Source organism: Ascaphus truei, assembly GCF_040206685.1.
Source record: "Ascaphus truei isolate aAscTru1 chromosome 13 unlocalized genomic scaffold, aAscTru1.hap1 SUPER_13_unloc_3, whole genome shotgun sequence".
Classification (NCBI taxonomy): domain Eukaryota; kingdom Metazoa; phylum Chordata; class Amphibia; order Anura; family Ascaphidae; genus Ascaphus; species Ascaphus truei.
Window position 1 is genome coordinate 220,077 of NW_027453847.1, and position 21,661 is coordinate 241,737.

The following is a 21,661-nucleotide window of genomic DNA, read 5'->3' on the forward strand; positions in this document are numbered from 1 at the left end:
CACCCACCCACCCACCCACCAACTAGCCAGGTAGCAACATCTCAAACAGGGAGAAATGACAATTAGGCACCTGCGCAGACATTTAGGAATAAATTCAGGTGGATTGGGAAATAGGGAAACACATATAATTCATGAAAAAAACATTCTAAACAAAAAGGGCCAAGAACTGTAGAATATGAGTCGCTGCAGCAGCAGCAGCAGCAGCAGTAAAAATGTATCCCTCTCTTTCCAATGTCCACCTCTCTGGCTGATTGTTTTCTTTTCTTTTTTTGGTTTGAGATACGAATCTCTCTATTATTATACTGAGATAAGTGCAATACACAATGTATAGGTGATTTCAAAGTCACAATTGTATGTTTGATGCCTTTTGAAATATTGTATAAAGCAGCACATTTACAAACAAATCTGGATTCATTTTTTTTTTTTAAATGGCCGTTCCTTGCAGGATATGGGGTTTTTATTTCACCCCCTCCCCACCCTAGTTCTACATGGTATGTATGGGTCTCTGTAGCCAGACCACCCCATGTGATGATATCACAAAGGGAGTATACAGTACGTTCTAGAGTTTCTAGGCTCCAAAGTAACAAAGAGCGGCATTTAAAACCAACAGATTGCAAACTATCTGCTGAGTGGTGCAAAAAACAATATCTATCTATCTATCTATCTATCTCTATCCAGGGAGCAGCAGACAGTGTTAGCTTGCTTCTATATTTATGCAAATGCCAGGTAAGCAGCTATGCTGGTAAAGGGCAAAGTGACAAGTGTGCCAGCAGGACAGGGCACCTCTCCAGCAGCAGCAGCAGCAGCAGCAGCAGCAGCAGCAGGTGTCAGTGGAGGTCAGAAAAAGTGAGTGCCGGCAGGTAGGGTAGATGAAGAAAGCCACCCCAGAAATATGGTGTCCCCCTGTCTCTCCGCCAGCTGAAATGACAGAGCTGAGCGGTGTTCAAAGTGATTGCTTCTTCCTTTTAAAACCAAGAAGAAGTACCTTGCGGCGAAGCTTGGCTTCTCTGGGTGCTTGTTGGATGGGCGGGGGAGGGGCTGTCTTGGATCTATGTTGTTTGACAAATATTCGCTGCTGCACAAATGTTTGCATGGAATGGCCTAAGCTGATCCTTGCTGCAGGTTCTGGCTCAGATACTAGGCCTCAGCTACTGTGGTGCTTGCCGCTGCTGGATGCTGCTGCTGCTGCTGCCACTGCACCAATGACCAAGCTGCTCTCTCCACAAGGGTGACACTTGTCCTGGGACAGGGCTAGTTGCCCCCCAGCGCCATTCCAACTCATACTTACCTGGCAGAGGAGTAAATTATGCAGCCACGATCCTGCAGGTGGCTCTCCCAGAGCGAGGCTTGCTCATTGCACTTGGAGCTAGCTGACCTCTGCGATTTCCCCACATGCGGGAAACTCGACTGCACAATTTCTGGTAGTGGGGGACTGCGTGCGCGCTCTCCCCTGTTTTTCGACTGTTAGAAAAAACAGAAACAAAAATCAACAACAACAACAACAACAACAACAACAACCACCACCACCCACAGCACAGGTGTTTGTTCAGACAAGCTGCTATTGCCACTGCTTGGGCTTTGGGCCTGGTCAATAACTGTGGCATAAAAGGAGCAAACCCAACTAGCCAGGTAGCAACATCTCAAACAGGGAGAAATGACAATTAGGCACCTGCGCAGACATTTAGGAATAAATTCAGGTGGATTGGGAAATAGGGAAACACATATAATTCATGAAAAAAACATTCTAAACAAAAAGGGCCAAGAACTGTAGAATATGAGTCGCTGCAGCAGCAGCAGCAGCAGCAGTAAAAATGTATCCCTCTCTTTCCAATGTCCACCTCTCTGGCTGATTGTTTTCTTTTCTTTTTTTGGTTTGAGATACGAATCTCTCTATTATTATACTGAGATAAGTGCAATACACAATGTATAGGTGATTTCAAAGTCACAATTGTATGTTTGATGCCTTTTGAAATATTGTATAAAGCAGCACATTTACAAACAAATCTGGATTCATTTTTTTTTTTTAAATGGCCGTTCCTTGCAGGATATGGGGTTTTTATTTCACCCCCTCCCCACCCTAGTTCTACATGGTATGTATGGGTCTCTGTAGCCAGACCACCCCATGTGATGATATCACAAAGGGAGTATACAGTACGTTCTAGAGTTTCTAGGCTCCAAAGTAACAAAGAGCGGCATTTAAAACCAACAGATTGCAAACTATCTGCTGAGTGGTGCAAAAAACAATATCTATCTATCTATCTCTATCCAGGGAGCAGCAGACAGTGTTAGCTTGCTTCTATATTTATGCAAATGCCAGGTAAGCAGCTATGCTGGTAAAGGGCAAAGTGACAAGTGTGCCAGCAGGACAGGGCACCTCTCCAGCAGCAGCAGCAGCAGCAGGTGTCAGTGGAGGTCAGAAAAAGTGAGTGCCGGTAGGTAGGGTAGATGAAGAAAGCCACCCCAGAAATATGGTGTCCCCCTGTCTCTCCGCCAGCTGAAATGACAGAGCTGAGCGGTGTTCAAAGTGATTGCTTCTTCCTTTTAAAACCAAGAAGAAGTACCTTGCGGCGAAGCTTGGCTTCTCTGGGTGCTTGTTGGATGGGCGGGGGAGGGGCTGTCTTGGATCTATGTTGTTTGACAAATATTCGCTGCTGCACAAATGTTTGCATGGAATGGCCTAAGCTGATCCTTGCTGCAGGTTCTGGCTCAGATACTAGGCCTCAGCTACTGTGGTGCTTGCCGCTGCTGGATGCTGCTGCTGCTGCTGCCACTGCACCAATGACCAAGCTGCTCTCTCCACAAGGGTGACACTTGTCCTGGGACAGGGCTAGTTGCCCCCCAGCGCCATTCCAACTCATACTTACCTGGCAGAGGAGTAAATTATGCAGCCACGATCCTGCAGGTGGCTCTCCCAGAGCGAGGCTTGCTCATTGCACTTGGAGCTAGCTGACCTCTGCGATTTCCCCACATGCGGGAAACTCGACTGCACAATTTCTGGTAGTGGGGGACTGCGTGCGCGCTCTCCCCTGTTTTTCGACTGTTAGAAAAAACAGAAACAAAAATCAACAACAACAACAACAACCACCACCACCCACAGCACAGGTGTTTGTTCAGACAAGCTGCTATTGCCACTGCTTGGGCTTTGGGCCTGGTCAATAACTGTGGCATAAAAGGAGCACCCACCCACCCACCCACCCACCCACCAACTAGCCAGGTAGCAACATCTCAAACAGGGAGAAATGACAATTAGGCACCTGCGCAGACATTTAGGAATAAATTCAGGTGGATTGGGAAATAGGGAAACACATATAATTCATGAAAAAAACATTCTAAACAAAAAGGGCCAAGAACTGTAGAATATGAGTCGCTGCAGCAGCAGCAGCAGCAGCAGTAAAAATGTATCCCTCTCTTTCCAATGTCCACCTCTCTGGCTGATTGTTTTCTTTTCTTTTTTTGGTTTGAGATACGAATCTCTCTATTATTATACTGAGATAAGTGCAATACACAATGTATAGGTGATTTCAAAGTCACAATTGTATGTTTGATGCCTTTTGAAATATTGTATAAAGCAGCACATTTACAAACAAATCTGGATTCATTTTTTTTTTTTAAATGGCCGTTCCTTGCAGGATATGGGGTTTTTATTTCACCCCCTCCCCACCCTAGTTCTACATGGTATGTATGGGTCTCTGTAGCCAGACCACCCCATGTGATGATATCACAAAGGGAGTATACAGTACGTTCTAGAGTTTCTAGGCTCCAAAGTAACAAAGAGCGGCATTTAAAACCAACAGATTGCAAACTATCTGCTGAGTGGTGCAAAAAACAATATCTATCTATCTATCTATCTCTATCCAGGGAGCAGCAGACAGTGTTAGCTTGCTTCTATATTTATGCAAATGCCAGGTAAGCAGCTATGCTGGTAAAGGGCAAAGTGACAAGTGTGCCAGCAGGACAGGGCACCTCTCCAGCAGCAGCAGCAGCAGCAGCAGCAGCAGCAGCAGGTGTCAGTGGAGGTCAGAAAAAGTGAGTGCCGGCAGGTAGGGTAGATGAAGAAAGCCACCCCAGAAATATGGTGTCCCCCTGTCTCTCCGCCAGCTGAAATGACAGAGCTGAGCGGTGTTCAAAGTGATTGCTTCTTCCTTTTAAAACCAAGAAGAAGTACCTTGCGGCGAAGCTTGGCTTCTCTGGGTGCTTGTTGGATGGGCGGGGGAGGGGCTGTCTTGGATCTATGTTGTTTGACAAATATTCGCTGCTGCACAAATGTTTGCATGGAATGGCCTAAGCTGATCCTTGCTGCAGGTTCTGGCTCAGATACTAGGCCTCAGCTACTGTGGTGCTTGCCGCTGCTGGATGCTGCTGCTGCTGCTGCCACTGCACCAATGACCAAGCTGCTCTCTCCACAAGGGTGACACTTGTCCTGGGACAGGGCTAGTTGCCCCCCAGCGCCATTCCAACTCATACTTACCTGGCAGAGGAGTAAATTATGCAGCCACGATCCTGCAGGTGGCTCTCCCAGAGCGAGGCTTGCTCATTGCACTTGGAGCTAGCTGACCTCTGCGATTTCCCCACATGCGGGAAACTCGACTGCACAATTTCTGGTAGTGGGGGACTGCGTGCGCGCTCTCCCCTGTTTTTCGACTGTTAGAAAAAACAGAAACAAAAATCAACAACAACAACAACAACAACAACAACCACCACCACCCACAGCACAGGTGTTTGTTCAGACAAGCTGCTATTGCCACTGCTTGGGCTTTGGGCCTGGTCAATAACTGTGGCATAAAAGGAGCAAACCCAACTAGCCAGGTAGCAACATCTCAAACAGGGAGAAATGACAATTAGGCACCTGCGCAGACATTTAGGAATAAATTCAGGTGGATTGGGAAATAGGGAAACACATATAATTCATGAAAAAAACATTCTAAACAAAAAGGGCCAAGAACTGTAGAATATGAGTCGCTGCAGCAGCAGCAGCAGCAGCAGTAAAAATGTATCCCTCTCTTTCCAATGTCCACCTCTCTGGCTGATTGTTTTCTTTTCTTTTTTTGGTTTGAGATACGAATCTCTCTATTATTATACTGAGATAAGTGCAATACACAATGTATAGGTGATTTCAAAGTCACAATTGTATGTTTGATGCCTTTTGAAATATTGTATAAAGCAGCACATTTACAAACAAATCTGGATTCATTTTTTTTTTTTAAATGGCCGTTCCTTGCAGGATATGGGGTTTTTATTTCACCCCCTCCCCACCCTAGTTCTACATGGTATGTATGGGTCTCTGTAGCCAGACCACCCCATGTGATGATATCACAAAGGGAGTATACAGTACGTTCTAGAGTTTCTAGGCTCCAAAGTAACAAAGAGCGGCATTTAAAACCAACAGATTGCAAACTATCTGCTGAGTGGTGCAAAAAACAATATCTATCTATCTATCTATCTCTATCCAGGGAGCAGCAGACAGTGTTAGCTTGCTTCTATATTTATGCAAATGCCAGGTAAGCAGCTATGCTGGTAAAGGGCAAAGTGACAAGTGTGCCAGCAGGACAGGGCACCTCTCCAGCAGCAGCAGCAGCAGCAGGTGTCAGTGGAGGTCAGAAAAAGTGAGTGCCGGTAGGTAGGGTAGATGAAGAAAGCCACCCCAGAAATATGGTGTCCCCCTGTCTCTCCGCCAGCTGAAATGACAGAGCTGAGCGGTGTTCAAAGTGATTGCTTCTTCCTTTTAAAACCAAGAAGAAGTACCTTGCGGCGAAGCTTGGCTTCTCTGGGTGCTTGTTGGATGGGCGGGGGAGGGGCTGTCTTGGATCTATGTTGTTTGACAAATATTCGCTGCTGCACAAATGTTTGCATGGAATGGCCTAAGCTGATCCTTGCTGCAGGTTCTGGCTCAGATACTAGGCCTCAGCTACTGTGGTGCTTGCCGCTGCTGGATGCTGCTGCTGCTGCTGCCACTGCACCAATGACCAAGCTGCTCTCTCCACAAGGGTGACACTTGTCCTGGGACAGGGCTAGTTGCCCCCCAGCGCCATTCCAACTCATACTTACCTGGCAGAGGAGTAAATTATGCAGCCACGATCCTGCAGGTGGCTCTCCCAGAGCGAGGCTTGCTCATTGCACTTGGAGCTAGCTGACCTCTGCGATTTCCCCACATGCGGGAAACTCGACTGCACAATTTCTGGTAGTGGGGGACTGCGTGCGCGCTCTCCCCTGTTTTTCGACTGTTAGAAAAAACAGAAACAAAAATCAACAACAACAACAACCACCACCACCCACAGCACAGGTGTTTGTTCAGACAAGCTGCTATTGCCACTGCTTGGGCTTTGGGCCTGGTCAATAACTGTGGCATAAAAGGAGCAAACCCAACTAGCCAGGTAGCAACATCTCAAACAGGGAGAAATGACAATTAGGCACCTGCGCAGACATTTAGGAATAAATTCAGGTGGATTGGGAAATAGGGAAACACATATAATTCATGAAAAAAACATTCTAAACAAAAAGGGCCAAGAACTGTAGAATATGAGTCGCTGCAGCAGCAGCAGCAGCAGCAGTAAAAATGTATCCCTCTCTTTCCAATGTCCACCTCTCTGGCTGATTGTTTTCTTTTCTTTTTTTGGTTTGAGATACGAATCTCTCTATTATTATACTGAGATAAGTGCAATACACAATGTATAGGTGATTTCAAAGTCACAATTGTATGTTTGATGCCTTTTGAAATATTGTATAAAGCAGCACATTTACAAACAAATCTGGATTCATTTTTTTTTTTTAAATGGCCGTTCCTTGCAGGATATGGGGTTTTTATTTCACCCCCTCCCCACCCTAGTTCTACATGGTATGTATGGGTCTCTGTAGCCAGACCACCCCATGTGATGATATCACAAAGGGAGTATACAGTACGTTCTAGAGTTTCTAGGCTCCAAAGTAACAAAGAGCGGCATTTAAAACCAACAGATTGCAAACTATCTGCTGAGTGGTGCAAAAAACAATATCTATCTATCTATCTATCTCTATCCAGGGAGCAGCAGACAGTGTTAGCTTGCTTCTATATTTATGCAAATGCCAGGTAAGCAGCTATGCTGGTAAAGGGCAAAGTGACAAGTGTGCCAGCAGGACAGGGCACCTCTCCAGCAGCAGCAGCAGCAGCAGCAGCAGCAGCAGCAGCAGGTGTCAGTGGAGGTCAGAAAAAGTGAGTGCCGGCAGGTAGGGTAGATGAAGAAAGCCACCCCAGAAATATGGTGTCCCCCTGTCTCTCCGCCAGCTGAAATGACAGAGCTGAGCGGTGTTCAAAGTGATTGCTTCTTCCTTTTAAAACCAAGAAGAAGTACCTTGCGGCGAAGCTTGGCTTCTCTGGGTGCTTGTTGGATGGGCGGGGGAGGGGCTGTCTTGGATCTATGTTGTTTGACAAATATTCGCTGCTGCACAAATGTTTGCATGGAATGGCCTAAGCTGATCCTTGCTGCAGGTTCTGGCTCAGATACTAGGCCTCAGCTACTGTGGTGCTTGCCGCTGCTGGATGCTGCTGCTGCTGCTGCCACTGCACCAATGACCAAGCTGCTCTCTCCACAAGGGTGACACTTGTCCTGGGACAGGGCTAGTTGCCCCCCAGCGCCATTCCAACTCATACTTACCTGGCAGAGGAGTAAATTATGCAGCCACGATCCTGCAGGTGGCTCTCCCAGAGCGAGGCTTGCTCATTGCACTTGGAGCTAGCTGACCTCTGCGATTTCCCCACATGCGGGAAACTCGACTGCACAATTTCTGGTAGTGGGGGACTGCGTGCGCGCTCTCCCCTGTTTTTCGACTGTTAGAAAAAACAGAAACAAAAATCAACAACAACAACAACCACCACCACCCACAGCACAGGTGTTTGTTCAGACAAGCTGCTATTGCCACTGCTTGGGCTTTGGGCCTGGTCAATAACTGTGGCATAAAAGGAGCAAACCCAACTAGCCAGGTAGCAACATCTCAAACAGGGAGAAATGACAATTAGGCACCTGCGCAGACATTTAGGAATAAATTCAGGTGGATTGGGAAATAGGGAAACACATATAATTCATGAAAAAAACATTCTAAACAAAAAGGGCCAAGAACTGTAGAATATGAGTCGCTGCAGCAGCAGCAGCAGCAGCAGTAAAAATGTATCCCTCTCTTTCCAATGTCCACCTCTCTGGCTGATTGTTTTCTTTTCTTTTTTTGGTTTGAGATACGAATCTCTCTATTATTATACTGAGATAAGTGCAATACACAATGTATAGGTGATTTCAAAGTCACAATTGTATGTTTGATGCCTTTTGAAATATTGTATAAAGCAGCACATTTACAAACAAATCTGGATTCATTTTTTTTTTTTAAATGGCCGTTCCTTGCAGGATATGGGGTTTTTATTTCACCCCCTCCCCACCCTAGTTCTACATGGTATGTATGGGTCTCTGTAGCCAGACCACCCCATGTGATGATATCACAAAGGGAGTATACAGTACGTTCTAGAGTTTCTAGGCTCCAAAGTAACAAAGAGCGGCATTTAAAACCAACAGATTGCAAACTATCTGCTGAGTGGTGCAAAAAACAATATCTATCTATCTATCTATCTCTATCCAGGGAGCAGCAGACAGTGTTAGCTTGCTTCTATATTTATGCAAATGCCAGGTAAGCAGCTATGCTGGTAAAGGGCAAAGTGACAAGTGTGCCAGCAGGACAGGGCACCTCTCCAGCAGCAGCAGCAGCAGCAGCAGCAGCAGCAGCAGGTGTCAGTGGAGGTCAGAAAAAGTGAGTGCCGGCAGGTAGGGTAGATGAAGAAAGCCACCCCAGAAATATGGTGTCCCCCTGTCTCTCCGCCAGCTGAAATGACAGAGCTGAGCGGTGTTCAAAGTGATTGCTTCTTCCTTTTAAAACCAAGAAGAAGTACCTTGCGGCGAAGCTTGGCTTCTCTGGGTGCTTGTTGGATGGGCGGGGGAGGGGCTGTCTTGGATCTATGTTGTTTGACAAATATTCGCTGCTGCACAAATGTTTGCATGGAATGGCCTAAGCTGATCCTTGCTGCAGGTTCTGGCTCAGATACTAGGCCTCAGCTACTGTGGTGCTTGCCGCTGCTGGATGCTGCTGCTGCTGCTGCCACTGCACCAATGACCAAGCTGCTCTCTCCACAAGGGTGACACTTGTCCTGGGACAGGGCTAGTTGCCCCCCAGCGCCATTCCAACTCATACTTACCTGGCAGAGGAGTAAATTATGCAGCCACGATCCTGCAGGTGGCTCTCCCAGAGCGAGGCTTGCTCATTGCACTTGGAGCTAGCTGACCTCTGCGATTTCCCCACATGCGGGAAACTCGACTGCACAATTTCTGGTAGTGGGGGACTGCGTGCGCGCTCTCCCCTGTTTTTCGACTGTTAGAAAAAACAGAAACAAAAATCAACAACAACAACAACAACCACCACCACCCACAGCACAGGTGTTTGTTCAGACAAGCTGCTATTGCCACTGCTTGGGCTTTGGGCCTGGTCAATAACTGTGGCATAAAAGGAGCAAACCCAACTAGCCAGGTAGCAACATCTCAAACAGGGAGAAATGACAATTAGGCACCTGCGCAGACATTTAGGAATAAATTCAGGTGGATTGGGAAATAGGGAAACACATATAATTCATGAAAAAAACATTCTAAACAAAAAGGGCCAAGAACTGTAGAATATGAGTCGCTGCAGCAGCAGCAGCAGCAGCAGTAAAAATGTATCCCTCTCTTTCCAATGTCCACCTCTCTGGCTGATTGTTTTCTTTTCTTTTTTTGGTTTGAGATACGAATCTCTCTATTATTATACTGAGATAAGTGCAATACACAATGTATAGGTGATTTCAAAGTCACAATTGTATGTTTGATGCCTTTTGAAATATTGTATAAAGCAGCACATTTACAAACAAATCTGGATTCATTTTTTTTTTTTAAATGGCCGTTCCTTGCAGGATATGGGGTTTTTATTTCACCCCCTCCCCACCCTAGTTCTACATGGTATGTATGGGTCTCTGTAGCCAGACCACCCCATGTGATGATATCACAAAGGGAGTATACAGTACGTTCTAGAGTTTCTAGGCTCCAAAGTAACAAAGAGCGGCATTTAAAACCAACAGATTGCAAACTATCTGCTGAGTGGTGCAAAAAACAATATCTATCTATCTATCTATCTCTATCCAGGGAGCAGCAGACAGTGTTAGCTTGCTTCTATATTTATGCAAATGCCAGGTAAGCAGCTATGCTGGTAAAGGGCAAAGTGACAAGTGTGCCAGCAGGACAGGGCACCTCTCCAGCAGCAGCAGCAGCAGCAGCAGCAGCAGCAGCAGGTGTCAGTGGAGGTCAGAAAAAGTGAGTGCCGGCAGGTAGGGTAGATGAAGAAAGCCACCCCCAGAAATATGGTGTCCCCCTGTCTCTCCGCCAGCTGAAATGACAGAGCTGAGCGGTGTTCAAAGTGATTGCTTCTTCCTTTTAAAACCAAGAAGAAGTACCTTGCGGCGAAGCTTGGCTTCTCTGGGTGCTTGTTGGATGGGCGGGGGAGGGGCTGTCTTGGATCTATGTTGTTTGACAAATATTCGCTGCTGCACAAATGTTTGCATGGAATGGCCTAAGCTGATCCTTGCTGCAGGTTCTGGCTCAGATACTAGGCCTCAGCTACTGTGGTGCTTGCCGCTGCTGGATGCTGCTGCTGCTGCTGCCACTGCACCAATGACCAAGCTGCTCTCTCCACAAGGGTGACACTTGTCCTGGGACAGGGCTAGTTGCCCCCCAGCGCCATTCCAACTCATACTTACCTGGCAGAGGAGTAAATTATGCAGCCACGATCCTGCAGGTGGCTCTCCCAGAGCGAGGCTTGCTCATTGCACTTGGAGCTAGCTGACCTCTGCGATTTCCCCACATGCGGGAAACTCGACTGCACAATTTCTGGTAGTGGGGGACTGCGTGCGCGCTCTCCCCTGTTTTTCGACTGTTAGAAAAAACAGAAACAAAAATCAACAACAACAACAACAACAACCACCACCACCCACAGCACAGGTGTTTGTTCAGACAAGCTGCTATTGCCACTGCTTGGGCTTTGGGCCTGGTCAATAACTGTGGCATAAAAGGAGCAAACCCAACTAGCCAGGTAGCAACATCTCAAACAGGGAGAAATGACAATTAGGCACCTGCGCAGACATTTAGGAATAAATTCAGGTGGATTGGGAAATAGGGAAACACATATAATTCATGAAAAAAACATTCTAAACAAAAAGGGCCAAGAACTGTAGAATATGAGTCGCTGCAGCAGCAGCAGCAGCAGCAGTAAAAATGTATCCCTCTCTTTCCAATGTCCACCTCTCTGGCTGATTGTTTTCTTTTCTTTTTTTGGTTTGAGATACGAATCTCTCTATTATTATACTGAGATAAGTGCAATACACAATGTATAGGTGATTTCAAAGTCACAATTGTATGTTTGATGCCTTTTGAAATATTGTATAAAGCAGCACATTTACAAACAAATCTGGATTCATTTTTTTTTTTTAAATGGCCGTTCCTTGCAGGATATGGGGTTTTTATTTCACCCCCTCCCCACCCTAGTTCTACATGGTATGTATGGGTCTCTGTAGCCAGACCACCCCATGTGATGATATCACAAAGGGAGTATACAGTACGTTCTAGAGTTTCTAGGCTCCAAAGTAACAAAGAGCGGCATTTAAAACCAACAGATTGCAAACTATCTGCTGAGTGGTGCAAAAAACAATATCTATCTATCTATCTATCTCTATCCAGGGAGCAGCAGACAGTGTTAGCTTGCTTCTATATTTATGCAAATGCCAGGTAAGCAGCTATGCTGGTAAAGGGCAAAGTGACAAGTGTGCCAGCAGGACAGGGCACCTCTCCAGCAGCAGCAGCAGCAGCAGCAGCAGCAGCAGGTGTCAGTGGAGGTCAGAAAAAGTGAGTGCCGGCAGGTAGGGTAGATGAAGAAAGCCACCCCAGAAATATGGTGTCCCCCTGTCTCTCCGCCAGCTGAAATGACAGAGCTGAGCGGTGTTCAAAGTGATTGCTTCTTCCTTTTAAAACCAAGAAGAAGTACCTTGCGGCGAAGCTTGGCTTCTCTGGGTGCTTGTTGGATGGGCGGGGGAGGGGCTGTCTTGGATCTATGTTGTTTGACAAATATTCGCTGCTGCACAAATGTTTGCATGGAATGGCCTAAGCTGATCCTTGCTGCAGGTTCTGGCTCAGATACTAGGCCTCAGCTACTGTGGTGCTTGCCGCTGCTGGATGCTGCTGCTGCTGCTGCCACTGCACCAATGACCAAGCTGCTCTCTCCACAAGGGTGACACTTGTCCTGGGACAGGGCTAGTTGCCCCCCAGCGCCATTCCAACTCATACTTACCTGGCAGAGGAGTAAATTATGCAGCCACGATCCTGCAGGTGGCTCTCCCAGAGCGAGGCTTGCTCATTGCACTTGGAGCTAGCTGACCTCTGCGATTTCCCCACATGCGGGAAACTCGACTGCACAATTTCTGGTAGTGGGGGACTGCGTGCGCGCTCTCCCCTGTTTTTCGACTGTTAGAAAAAACAGAAACAAAAATCAACAACAACAACAACAACCACCACCACCCACAGCACAGGTGTTTGTTCAGACAAGCTGCTATTGCCACTGCTTGGGCTTTGGGCCTGGTCAATAACTGTGGCATAAAAGGAGCAAACCCAACTAGCCAGGTAGCAACATCTCAAACAGGGAGAAATGACAATTAGGCACCTGCGCAGACATTTAGGAATAAATTCAGGTGGATTGGGAAATAGGGAAACACATATAATTCATGAAAAAAACATTCTAAACAAAAAGGGCCAAGAACTGTAGAATATGAGTCGCTGCAGCAGCAGCAGCAGCAGCAGTAAAAATGTATCCCTCTCTTTCCAATGTCCACCTCTCTGGCTGATTGTTTTCTTTTCTTTTTTTGGTTTGAGATACGAATCTCTCTATTATTATACTGAGATAAGTGCAATACACAATGTATAGGTGATTTCAAAGTCACAATTGTATGTTTGATGCCTTTTGAAATATTGTATAAAGCAGCACATTTACAAACAAATCTGGATTCATTTTTTTTTTTTAAATGGCCGTTCCTTGCAGGATATGGGGTTTTTATTTCACCCCCTCCCCACCCTAGTTCTACATGGTATGTATGGGTCTCTGTAGCCAGACCACCCCATGTGATGATATCACAAAGGGAGTATACAGTACGTTCTAGAGTTTCTAGGCTCCAAAGTAACAAAGAGCGGCATTTAAAACCAACAGATTGCAAACTATCTGCTGAGTGGTGCAAAAAACAATATCTATCTATCTATCTATCTCTATCCAGGGAGCAGCAGACAGTGTTAGCTTGCTTCTATATTTATGCAAATGCCAGGTAAGCAGCTATGCTGGTAAAGGGCAAAGTGACAAGTGTGCCAGCAGGACAGGGCACCTCTCCAGCAGCAGCAGCAGCAGCAGCAGCAGCAGCAGCAGGTGTCAGTGGAGGTCAGAAAAAGTGAGTGCCGGCAGGTAGGGTAGATGAAGAAAGCCACCCCAGAAATATGGTGTCCCCCTGTCTCTCCGCCAGCTGAAATGACAGAGCTGAGCGGTGTTCAAAGTGATTGCTTCTTCCTTTTAAAACCAAGAAGAAGTACCTTGCGGCGAAGCTTGGCTTCTCTGGGTGCTTGTTGGATGGGCGGGGGAGGGGCTGTCTTGGATCTATGTTGTTTGACAAATATTCGCTGCTGCACAAATGTTTGCATGGAATGGCCTAAGCTGATCCTTGCTGCAGGTTCTGGCTCAGATACTAGGCCTCAGCTACTGTGGTGCTTGCCGCTGCTGGATGCTGCTGCTGCTGCTGCCACTGCACCAATGACCAAGCTGCTCTCTCCACAAGGGTGACACTTGTCCTGGGACAGGGCTAGTTGCCCCCCAGCGCCATTCCAACTCATACTTACCTGGCAGAGGAGTAAATTATGCAGCCACGATCCTGCAGGTGGCTCTCCCAGAGCGAGGCTTGCTCATTGCACTTGGAGCTAGCTGACCTCTGCGATTTCCCCACATGCGGGAAACTCGACTGCACAATTTCTGGTAGTGGGGGACTGCGTGCGCGCTCTCCCCTGTTTTTCGACTGTTAGAAAAAACAGAAACAAAAATCAACAACAACAACAACAACCACCACCACCCACAGCACAGGTGTTTGTTCAGACAAGCTGCTATTGCCACTGCTTGGGCTTTGGGCCTGGTCAATAACTGTGGCATAAAAGGAGCAACCCACCAACTAGCCAGGTAGCAACATCTCAAACAGGGAGAAATGACAATTAGGCACCTGCGCAGACATTTAGGAATAAATTCAGGTGGATTGGGAAATAGGGAAACACATATAATTCATGAAAAAAACATTCTAAACAAAAAGGGCCAAGAACTGTAGAATATGAGTCGCTGCAGCAGCAGCAGCAGCAGCAGTAAAAATGTATCCCTCTCTTTCCAATGTCCACCTCTCTGGCTGATTGTTTTCTTTTCTTTTTTTGGTTTGAGATACGAATCTCTCTATTATTATACTGAGATAAGTGCAATACACAATGTATAGGTGATTTCAAAGTCACAATTGTATGTTTGATGCCTTTTGAAATATTGTATAAAGCAGCACATTTACAAACAAATCTGGATTCATTTTTTTTTTTTAAATGGCCGTTCCTTGCAGGATATGGGGTTTTTATTTCACCCCCTCCCCACCCTAGTTCTACATGGTATGTATGGGTCTCTGTAGCCAGACCACCCCATGTGATGATATCACAAAGGGAGTATACAGTACGTTCTAGAGTTTCTAGGCTCCAAAGTAACAAAGAGCGGCATTTAAAACCAACAGATTGCAAACTATCTGCTGAGTGGTGCAAAAAACAATATCTATCTATCTATCTATCTATCTCTATCCAGGGAGCAGCAGACAGTGTTAGCTTGCTTCTATATTTATGCAAATGCCAGGTAAGCAGCTATGCTGGTAAAGGGCAAAGTGACAAGTGTGCCAGCAGGACAGGGCACCTCTCCAGCAGCAGCAGCAGCAGCAGCAGCAGCAGCAGGTGTCAGTGGAGGTCAGAAAAAGTGAGTGCCGGCAGGTAGGGTAGATGAAGAAAGCCACCCCAGAAATATGGTGTCCCCCTGTCTCTCCGCCAGCTGAAATGACAGAGCTGAGCGGTGTTCAAAGTGATTGCTTCTTCCTTTTAAAACCAAGAAGAAGTACCTTGCGGCGAAGCTTGGCTTCTCTGGGTGCTTGTTGGATGGGCGGGGGAGGGGCTGTCTTGGATCTATGTTGTTTGACAAATATTCGCTGCTGCACAAATGTTTGCATGGAATGGCCTAAGCTGATCCTTGCTGCAGGTTCTGGCTCAGATACTAGGCCTCAGCTACTGTGGTGCTTGCCGCTGCTGGATGCTGCTGCTGCTGCTGCCACTGCACCAATGACCAAGCTGCTCTCTCCACAAGGGTGACACTTGTCCTGGGACAGGGCTAGTTGCCCCCCAGCGCCATTCCAACTCATACTTACCTGGCAGAGGAGTAAATTATGCAGCCACGATCCTGCAGGTGGCTCTCCCAGAGCGAGGCTTGCTCATTGCACTTGGAGCTAGCTGACCTCTGCGATTTCCCCACATGCGGGAAACTCGACTGCACAATTTCTGGTAGTGGGGGACTGCGTGCGCGCTCTCCCCTGTTTTTCGACTGTTAGAAAAAACAGAAACAAAAATCAACAACAACAACAACAACAACCACCACCACCCACAGCACAGGTGTTTGTTCAGACAAGCTGCTATTGCCACTGCTTGGGCTTTGGGCCTGGTCAATAACTGTGGCATAAAAGGAGCAAACCCAACTAGCCAGGTAGCAACATCTCAAACAGGGAGAAATGACAATTAGGCACCTGCGCAGACATTTAGGAATAAATTCAGGTGGATTGGGAAATAGGGAAACACATATAATTCATGAAAAAAACATTCTAAACAAAAAGGGCCAAGAACTGTAGAATATGAGTCGCTGCAGCAGCAGCAGCAGCAGCAGCAGTAAAAATGTATCCCTCTCTTTCCAATGTCCACCTCTCTGGCTGATTGTTTTCTTTTCTTTTTTTGGTTTGAGATACGAATCTCTCTATTATTATACTGAGATAAGTGCAATACACAATGTATAGGTGATTTCAAAGTCACAATTGTATGTTTGATGCCTTTTGAAATATTGTATAAAGCAGCACATTTACAAACAAATCTGGATTCATTTTTTTTTTTTAAATGGCCGTTCCTTGCAGGATATGGGGTTTTTATTTCACCCCCTCCCCACCCTAGTTCTACATGGTATGTATGGGTCTCTGTAGCCAGACCACCCCATGTGATGATATCACAAAGGGAGTATACAGTACGTTCTAGAGTTTCTAGGCTCCAAAGTAACAAAGAGCGGCATTTAAAACCAACAGATTGCAAACTATCTGCTGAGTGGTGCAAAAAACAATATCTATCTATCTATCTATCTCTATCCAGGGAGCAGCAGACAGTGTTAGCTTGCTTCTATATTTATGCAAATGCCAGGTAAGCAGCTATGCTGGTAAAGGGCAAAGTGACAAGTGTGCCAGCAGGACAGGGCACCTCTCCAGCAGCAGCAGCAGCAGCAGCAGCAGCAGCAGGTGTCAGTGGAGGTCAGAAAAAGTGAGTGCCGGCAGGTAGGGTAGATGAAGAAAGCCACCCCAGAAATATGGTGTCCCCCTGTCTCTCCGCCAGCTGAAATGACAGAGCTGAGCGGTGTTCAAAGTGATTGCTTCTTCCTTTTAAAACCAAGAAGAAGTACCTTGCGGCGAAGCTTGGCTTCTCTGGGTGCTTGTTGGATGGGCGGGGGAGGGGCTGTCTTGGATCTATGTTGTTTGACAAATATTCGCTGCTGCACAAATGTTTGCATGGAATGGCCTAAGCTGATCCTTGCTGCAGGTTCTGGCTCAGATACTAGGCCTCAGCTACTGTGGTGCTTGCCGCTGCTGGATGCTGCTGCTGCTGCTGCTGCCACTGCACCAATGACCAAGCTGCTCTCTCCACAAGGGTGACACTTGTCCTGGGACAGGGCTAGTTGCCCCCCAGCGCCATTCCAACTCATACTTACCTGGCAGAGGAGTAAATTATGCAGCCACGATCCTGCAGGTGGCTCTCCCAGAGCGAGGCTTGCTCATTGCACTTGGAGCTAGCTGACCTCTGCGATTTCCCCACATGCGGGAAACTCGACTGCACAATTTCTGGTAGTGGGGGACTGCGTGCGCGCTCTCCCCTGTTTTTCGACTGTTAGAAAAAACAGAAACAAAAATCAACAACAACAACAACAACCACCACCACCCACAGCACAGGTGTTTGTTCAGACAAGCTGCTATTGCCACTGCTTGGGCTTTGGGCCTGGTCAATAACTGTGGCATAAAAGGAGCAACCCACCAACTAGCCAGGTAGCAACATCTCAAACAGGGAGAAATGACAATTAGGCACCTGCGCAGACATTTAGGAATAAATTCAGGTGGATTGGGAAATAGGGAAACACATATAATTCATGAAAAAAACATTCTAAACAAAAAGGGCCAAGAACTGTAGAATATGAGTCGCTGCAGCAGCAGCAGCAGCAGCAGTAAAAATGTATCCCTCTCTTTCCAATGTCCACCTCTCTGGCTGATTGTTTTCTTTTCTTTTTTTGGTTTGAGATACGAATCTCTCTATTATTATACTGAGATAAGTGCAATACACAATGTATAGGTGATTTCAAAGTCACAATTGTATGTTTGATGCCTTTTGAAATATTGTATAAAGCAGCACATTTACAAACAAATCTGGATTCATTTTTTTTTTTTAAATGGCCGTTCCTTGCAGGATATGGGGTTTTTATTTCACCCCCTCCCCACCCTAGTTCTACATGGTATGTATGGGTCTCTGTAGCCAGACCACCCCATGTGATGATATCACAAAGGGAGTATACAGTACGTTCTAGAGTTTCTAGGCTCCAAAGTAACAAAGAGCGGCATTTAAAACCAACAGATTGCAAACTATCTGCTGAGTGGTGCAAAAAACAATATCTATCTATCTATCTATCTCTATCCAGGGAGCAGCAGACAGTGTTAGCTTGCTTCTATATTTATGCAAATGCCAGGTAAGCAGCTATGCTGGTAAAGGGCAAAGTGACAAGTGTGCCAGCAGGACAGGGCACCTCTCCAGCAGCAGCAGCAGCAGCAGCAGCAGCAGCAGGTGTCAGTGGAGGTCAGAAAAAGTGAGTGCCGGCAGGTAGGGTAGATGAAGAAAGCCACCCCAGAAATATGGTGTCCCCCTGTCTCTCCGCCAGCTGAAATGACAGAGCTGAGCGGTGTTCAAAGTGATTGCTTCTTCCTTTTAAAACCAAGAAGAAGTACCTTGCGGCGAAGCTTGGCTTCTCTGGGTGCTTGTTGGATGGGCGGGGGAGGGGCTGTCTTGGATCTATGTTGTTTGACAAATATTCGCTGCTGCACAAATGTTTGCATGGAATGGCCTAAGCTGATCCTTGCTGCAGGTTCTGGCTCAGATACTAGGCCTCAGCTACTGTGGTGCTTGCCGCTGCTGGATGCTGCTGCTGCTGCTGCTGCCACTGCACCAATGACCAAGCTGCTCTCTCCACAAGGGTGACACTTGTCCTGGGACAGGGCTAGTTGCCCCCCAGCGCCATTCCAACTCATACTTACCTGGCAGAGGAGTAAATTATGCAGCCACGATCCTGCAGGTGGCTCTCCCAGAGCGAGGCTTGCTCATTGCACTTGGAGCTAGCTGACCTCTGCGATTTCCCCACATGCGGGAAACTCGACTGCACAATTTCTGGTAGTGGGGGACTGCGTGCGCGCTCTCCCCTGTTTTTCGACTGTTAGAAAAAACAGAAACAAAAATCAACAACAACAACAACAACCACCACCACCCACAGCACAGGTGTTTGTTCAGACAAGCTGCTATTGCCACTGCTTGGGCTTTGGGCCTGGTCAATAACTGTGGCATAAAAGGAGCACCCACCCACCCACCCACCAACTAGCCAGGTAGCAACATCTCAAACAGGGAGAAATGACAATTAGGCACCTGCGCAGACATTTAGGAATAAATTCAGGTGGATTGGGAAATAGGGAAACACATATAATTCATGAAAAAAACATTCTAAACAAAAAGGGCCAAGAACTGTAGAATATGAGTCGCTGCAGCAGCAGCAGCAGCAGCAGTAAAAATGTATCCCTCTCTTTCCAATGTCCACCTCTCTGGCTGATTGTTTTCTTTTCTTTTTTTGGTTTGAGATACGAATCTCTCTATTATTATACTGAGATAAGTGCAATACACAATGTATAGGTGATTTCAAAGTCACAATTGTATGTTTGATGCCTTTTGAAATATTGTATAAAGCAGCACATTTACAAACAAATCTGGATTCATTTTTTTTTTTTAAATGGCCGTTCCTTGCAGGATATGGGGTTTTTATTTCACCCCCTCCCCACCCTAGTTCTACATGGTATGTATGGGTCTCTGTAGCCAGACCACCCCATGTGATGATATCACAAAGGGAGTATACAGTACGTTCTAGAGTTTCTAGGCTCCAAAGTAACAAAGAGCGGCATTTAAAACCAACAGATTGCAAACTATCTGCTGAGTGGTGCAAAAAACAATATCTATCTATCTATCTATCTCTATCCAGGGAGCAGCAGACAGTGTTAGCTTGCTTCTATATTTATGCAAATGCCAGGTAAGCAGCTATGCTGGTAAAGGGCAAAGTGACAAGTGTGCCAGCAGGACAGGGCACCTCTCCAGCAGCAGCAGCAGCAGCAGCAGCAGCAGCAGGTGTCAGTGGAGGTCAGAAAAAGTGAGTGCCGGCAGGTAGGGTAGATGAAGAAAGCCACCCCAGAAATATGGTGTCCCCCTGTCTCTCCGCCAGCTGAAATGACAGAGCTGAGCGGTGTTCAAAGTGATTGCTTCTTCCTTTTAAAACCAAGAAGAAGTACCTTGCGGCGAAGCTTGGCTTCTCTGGGTGCTTGTTGGATGGGCGGGGGAGGGGCTATCTTGGATCTATGTTGTTTGACAAATATTCGCTGCTGCACAAATGTTTGCATGGAATGGCCTAAGCTGATCCTTGCTGCAGGTTCTGGCTCAGATACTAGGCCTCAGCTACTGTGGTGCTTGCCGCTGCTGGATGCTGCTGCTGCTGCTGCCACTGCACCAATGACCAAGCTGCTCTCTCCACAAGGGTGACACTTGTCCTGGGACAGGGCTAGTTGCCCCCCAGCGCCATTCCAACTCATACTTACCTGGCAGAGGAGTAAATTATGCAGCCACGATCCTGCAGGTGGCTCTCCCAGAGCGAGGCTTGCTCATTGCACTTGGAGCTAGCTGACCTCTGCGATTTCCCCACATGCGGGAAACTCGACTGCACAATTTCTGGTAGTGGGGGACTGCGTGCGCGCTCTCCCCTGTTTTTCGACTGTTAGAAAAAACAGAAACAAAAATCAACAACAACAACAACAACAACCACCACCACCCACAGCACAGGTGTTTGTTCAGACAAGCTGCTATTGCCACTGCTTGGGCTTTGGGCCTGGTCAATAACTGTGGCATAAAAGGAGCAAACCCAACTAGCCAGGTAGCAACATCTCAAACAGGGAGAAATGACAATTAGGCACCTGCGCAGACATTTAGGAATAAATTCAGGTGGATTGGGAAATAGGGAAACACATATAATTCATGAAAAAAACATTCTAAACAAAAAGGGCCAAGAACTGTAGAATATGAGTCGCTGCAGCAGCAGCAGCAGCAGCAGTAAAAATGTATCCCTCTCTTTCCAATGTCCACCTCTCTGGCTGATTGTTTTCTTTTCTTTTTTTGGTTTGAGATACGAATCTCTCTATTATTATACTGAGATAAGTGCAATACACAATGTATAGGTGATTTCAAAGTCACAATTGTATGTTTGATGCCTTTTGAAATATTGTATAAAGCAGCACATTTACAAACAAATCTGGATTCATTTTTTTTTTTTAAATGGCCGTTCCTTGCAGGATATGGGGTTTTTATTTCACCCCCTCCCCACCCTAGTTCTACATGGTATGTATGGGTCTCTGTAGCCAGACCACCCCATGTGATGATATCACAAAGGGAGTATACAGTACGTTCTAGAGTTTCTAGGCTCCAAAGTAACAAAGAGCGGCATTTAAAACCAACAGATTGCAAACTATCTGCTGAGTGGTGCAAAAAACAATATCTATCTATCTATCTATCTCTATCCAGGGAGCAGCAGACAGTGTTAGCTTGCTTCTATATTTATGCAAATGCCAGGTAAGCAGCTATGCTGGTAAAGGGCAAAGTGACAAGTGTGCCAGCAGGACAGGGCACCTCTCCAGCAGCAGCAGCAGCAGCAGCAGCAGCAGCAGGTGTCAGTGGAGGTCAGAAAAAGTGAGTGCCGGCAGGTAGGGTAGATGAAGAAAGCCACCCCAGAAATATGGTGTCCCCCTGTCTCTCCGCCAGCTGAAATGACAGAGCTGAGCGGTGTTCAAAGTGATTGCTTCTTCCTTTTAAAACCAAGAAGAAGTACCTTGCGGCGAAGCTTGGCTTCTCTGGGTGCTTGTTGGATGGGCGGGGGAGGGGCTGTCTTGGATCTATGT

General features: G+C 46.6%; 13 pseudogenes; all 13 read left to right on the plus strand.

The window, feature by feature from the left end:
* The first annotated feature begins 1,280 nt into the window (after positions 1-1,280).
* Positions 1,281-1,453, plus strand: LOC142474087 (U1 spliceosomal RNA; annotated as a pseudogene).
* A 1,403-nt stretch (positions 1,454-2,856) lies between these two features.
* On the plus strand, positions 2,857-3,029 carry LOC142473901 (U1 spliceosomal RNA; annotated as a pseudogene).
* Positions 3,030-4,460: 1,431 nt separating this feature from the next.
* LOC142473902 (U1 spliceosomal RNA) lies at positions 4,461-4,633 on the plus strand (annotated as a pseudogene).
* Positions 4,634-6,037: 1,404 nt separating this feature from the next.
* On the plus strand, positions 6,038-6,210 carry LOC142473903 (U1 spliceosomal RNA; annotated as a pseudogene).
* A 1,410-nt stretch (positions 6,211-7,620) lies between these two features.
* On the plus strand, positions 7,621-7,793 carry LOC142473904 (U1 spliceosomal RNA; annotated as a pseudogene).
* A 1,407-nt stretch (positions 7,794-9,200) lies between these two features.
* LOC142473905 (U1 spliceosomal RNA) lies at positions 9,201-9,373 on the plus strand (annotated as a pseudogene).
* Positions 9,374-10,784: 1,411 nt separating this feature from the next.
* LOC142473908 (U1 spliceosomal RNA) lies at positions 10,785-10,957 on the plus strand (annotated as a pseudogene).
* A 1,410-nt stretch (positions 10,958-12,367) lies between these two features.
* On the plus strand, positions 12,368-12,540 carry LOC142473909 (U1 spliceosomal RNA; annotated as a pseudogene).
* A 1,410-nt stretch (positions 12,541-13,950) lies between these two features.
* LOC142473910 (U1 spliceosomal RNA) lies at positions 13,951-14,123 on the plus strand (annotated as a pseudogene).
* Positions 14,124-15,536: 1,413 nt separating this feature from the next.
* On the plus strand, positions 15,537-15,709 carry LOC142473911 (U1 spliceosomal RNA; annotated as a pseudogene).
* Positions 15,710-17,125: 1,416 nt separating this feature from the next.
* Positions 17,126-17,298, plus strand: LOC142473912 (U1 spliceosomal RNA; annotated as a pseudogene).
* Positions 17,299-18,710: 1,412 nt separating this feature from the next.
* On the plus strand, positions 18,711-18,883 carry LOC142473913 (U1 spliceosomal RNA; annotated as a pseudogene).
* A 1,420-nt stretch (positions 18,884-20,303) lies between these two features.
* LOC142473914 (U1 spliceosomal RNA) lies at positions 20,304-20,476 on the plus strand (annotated as a pseudogene).
* The last annotated feature ends 1,185 nt before the right edge of the window (positions 20,477-21,661 follow it).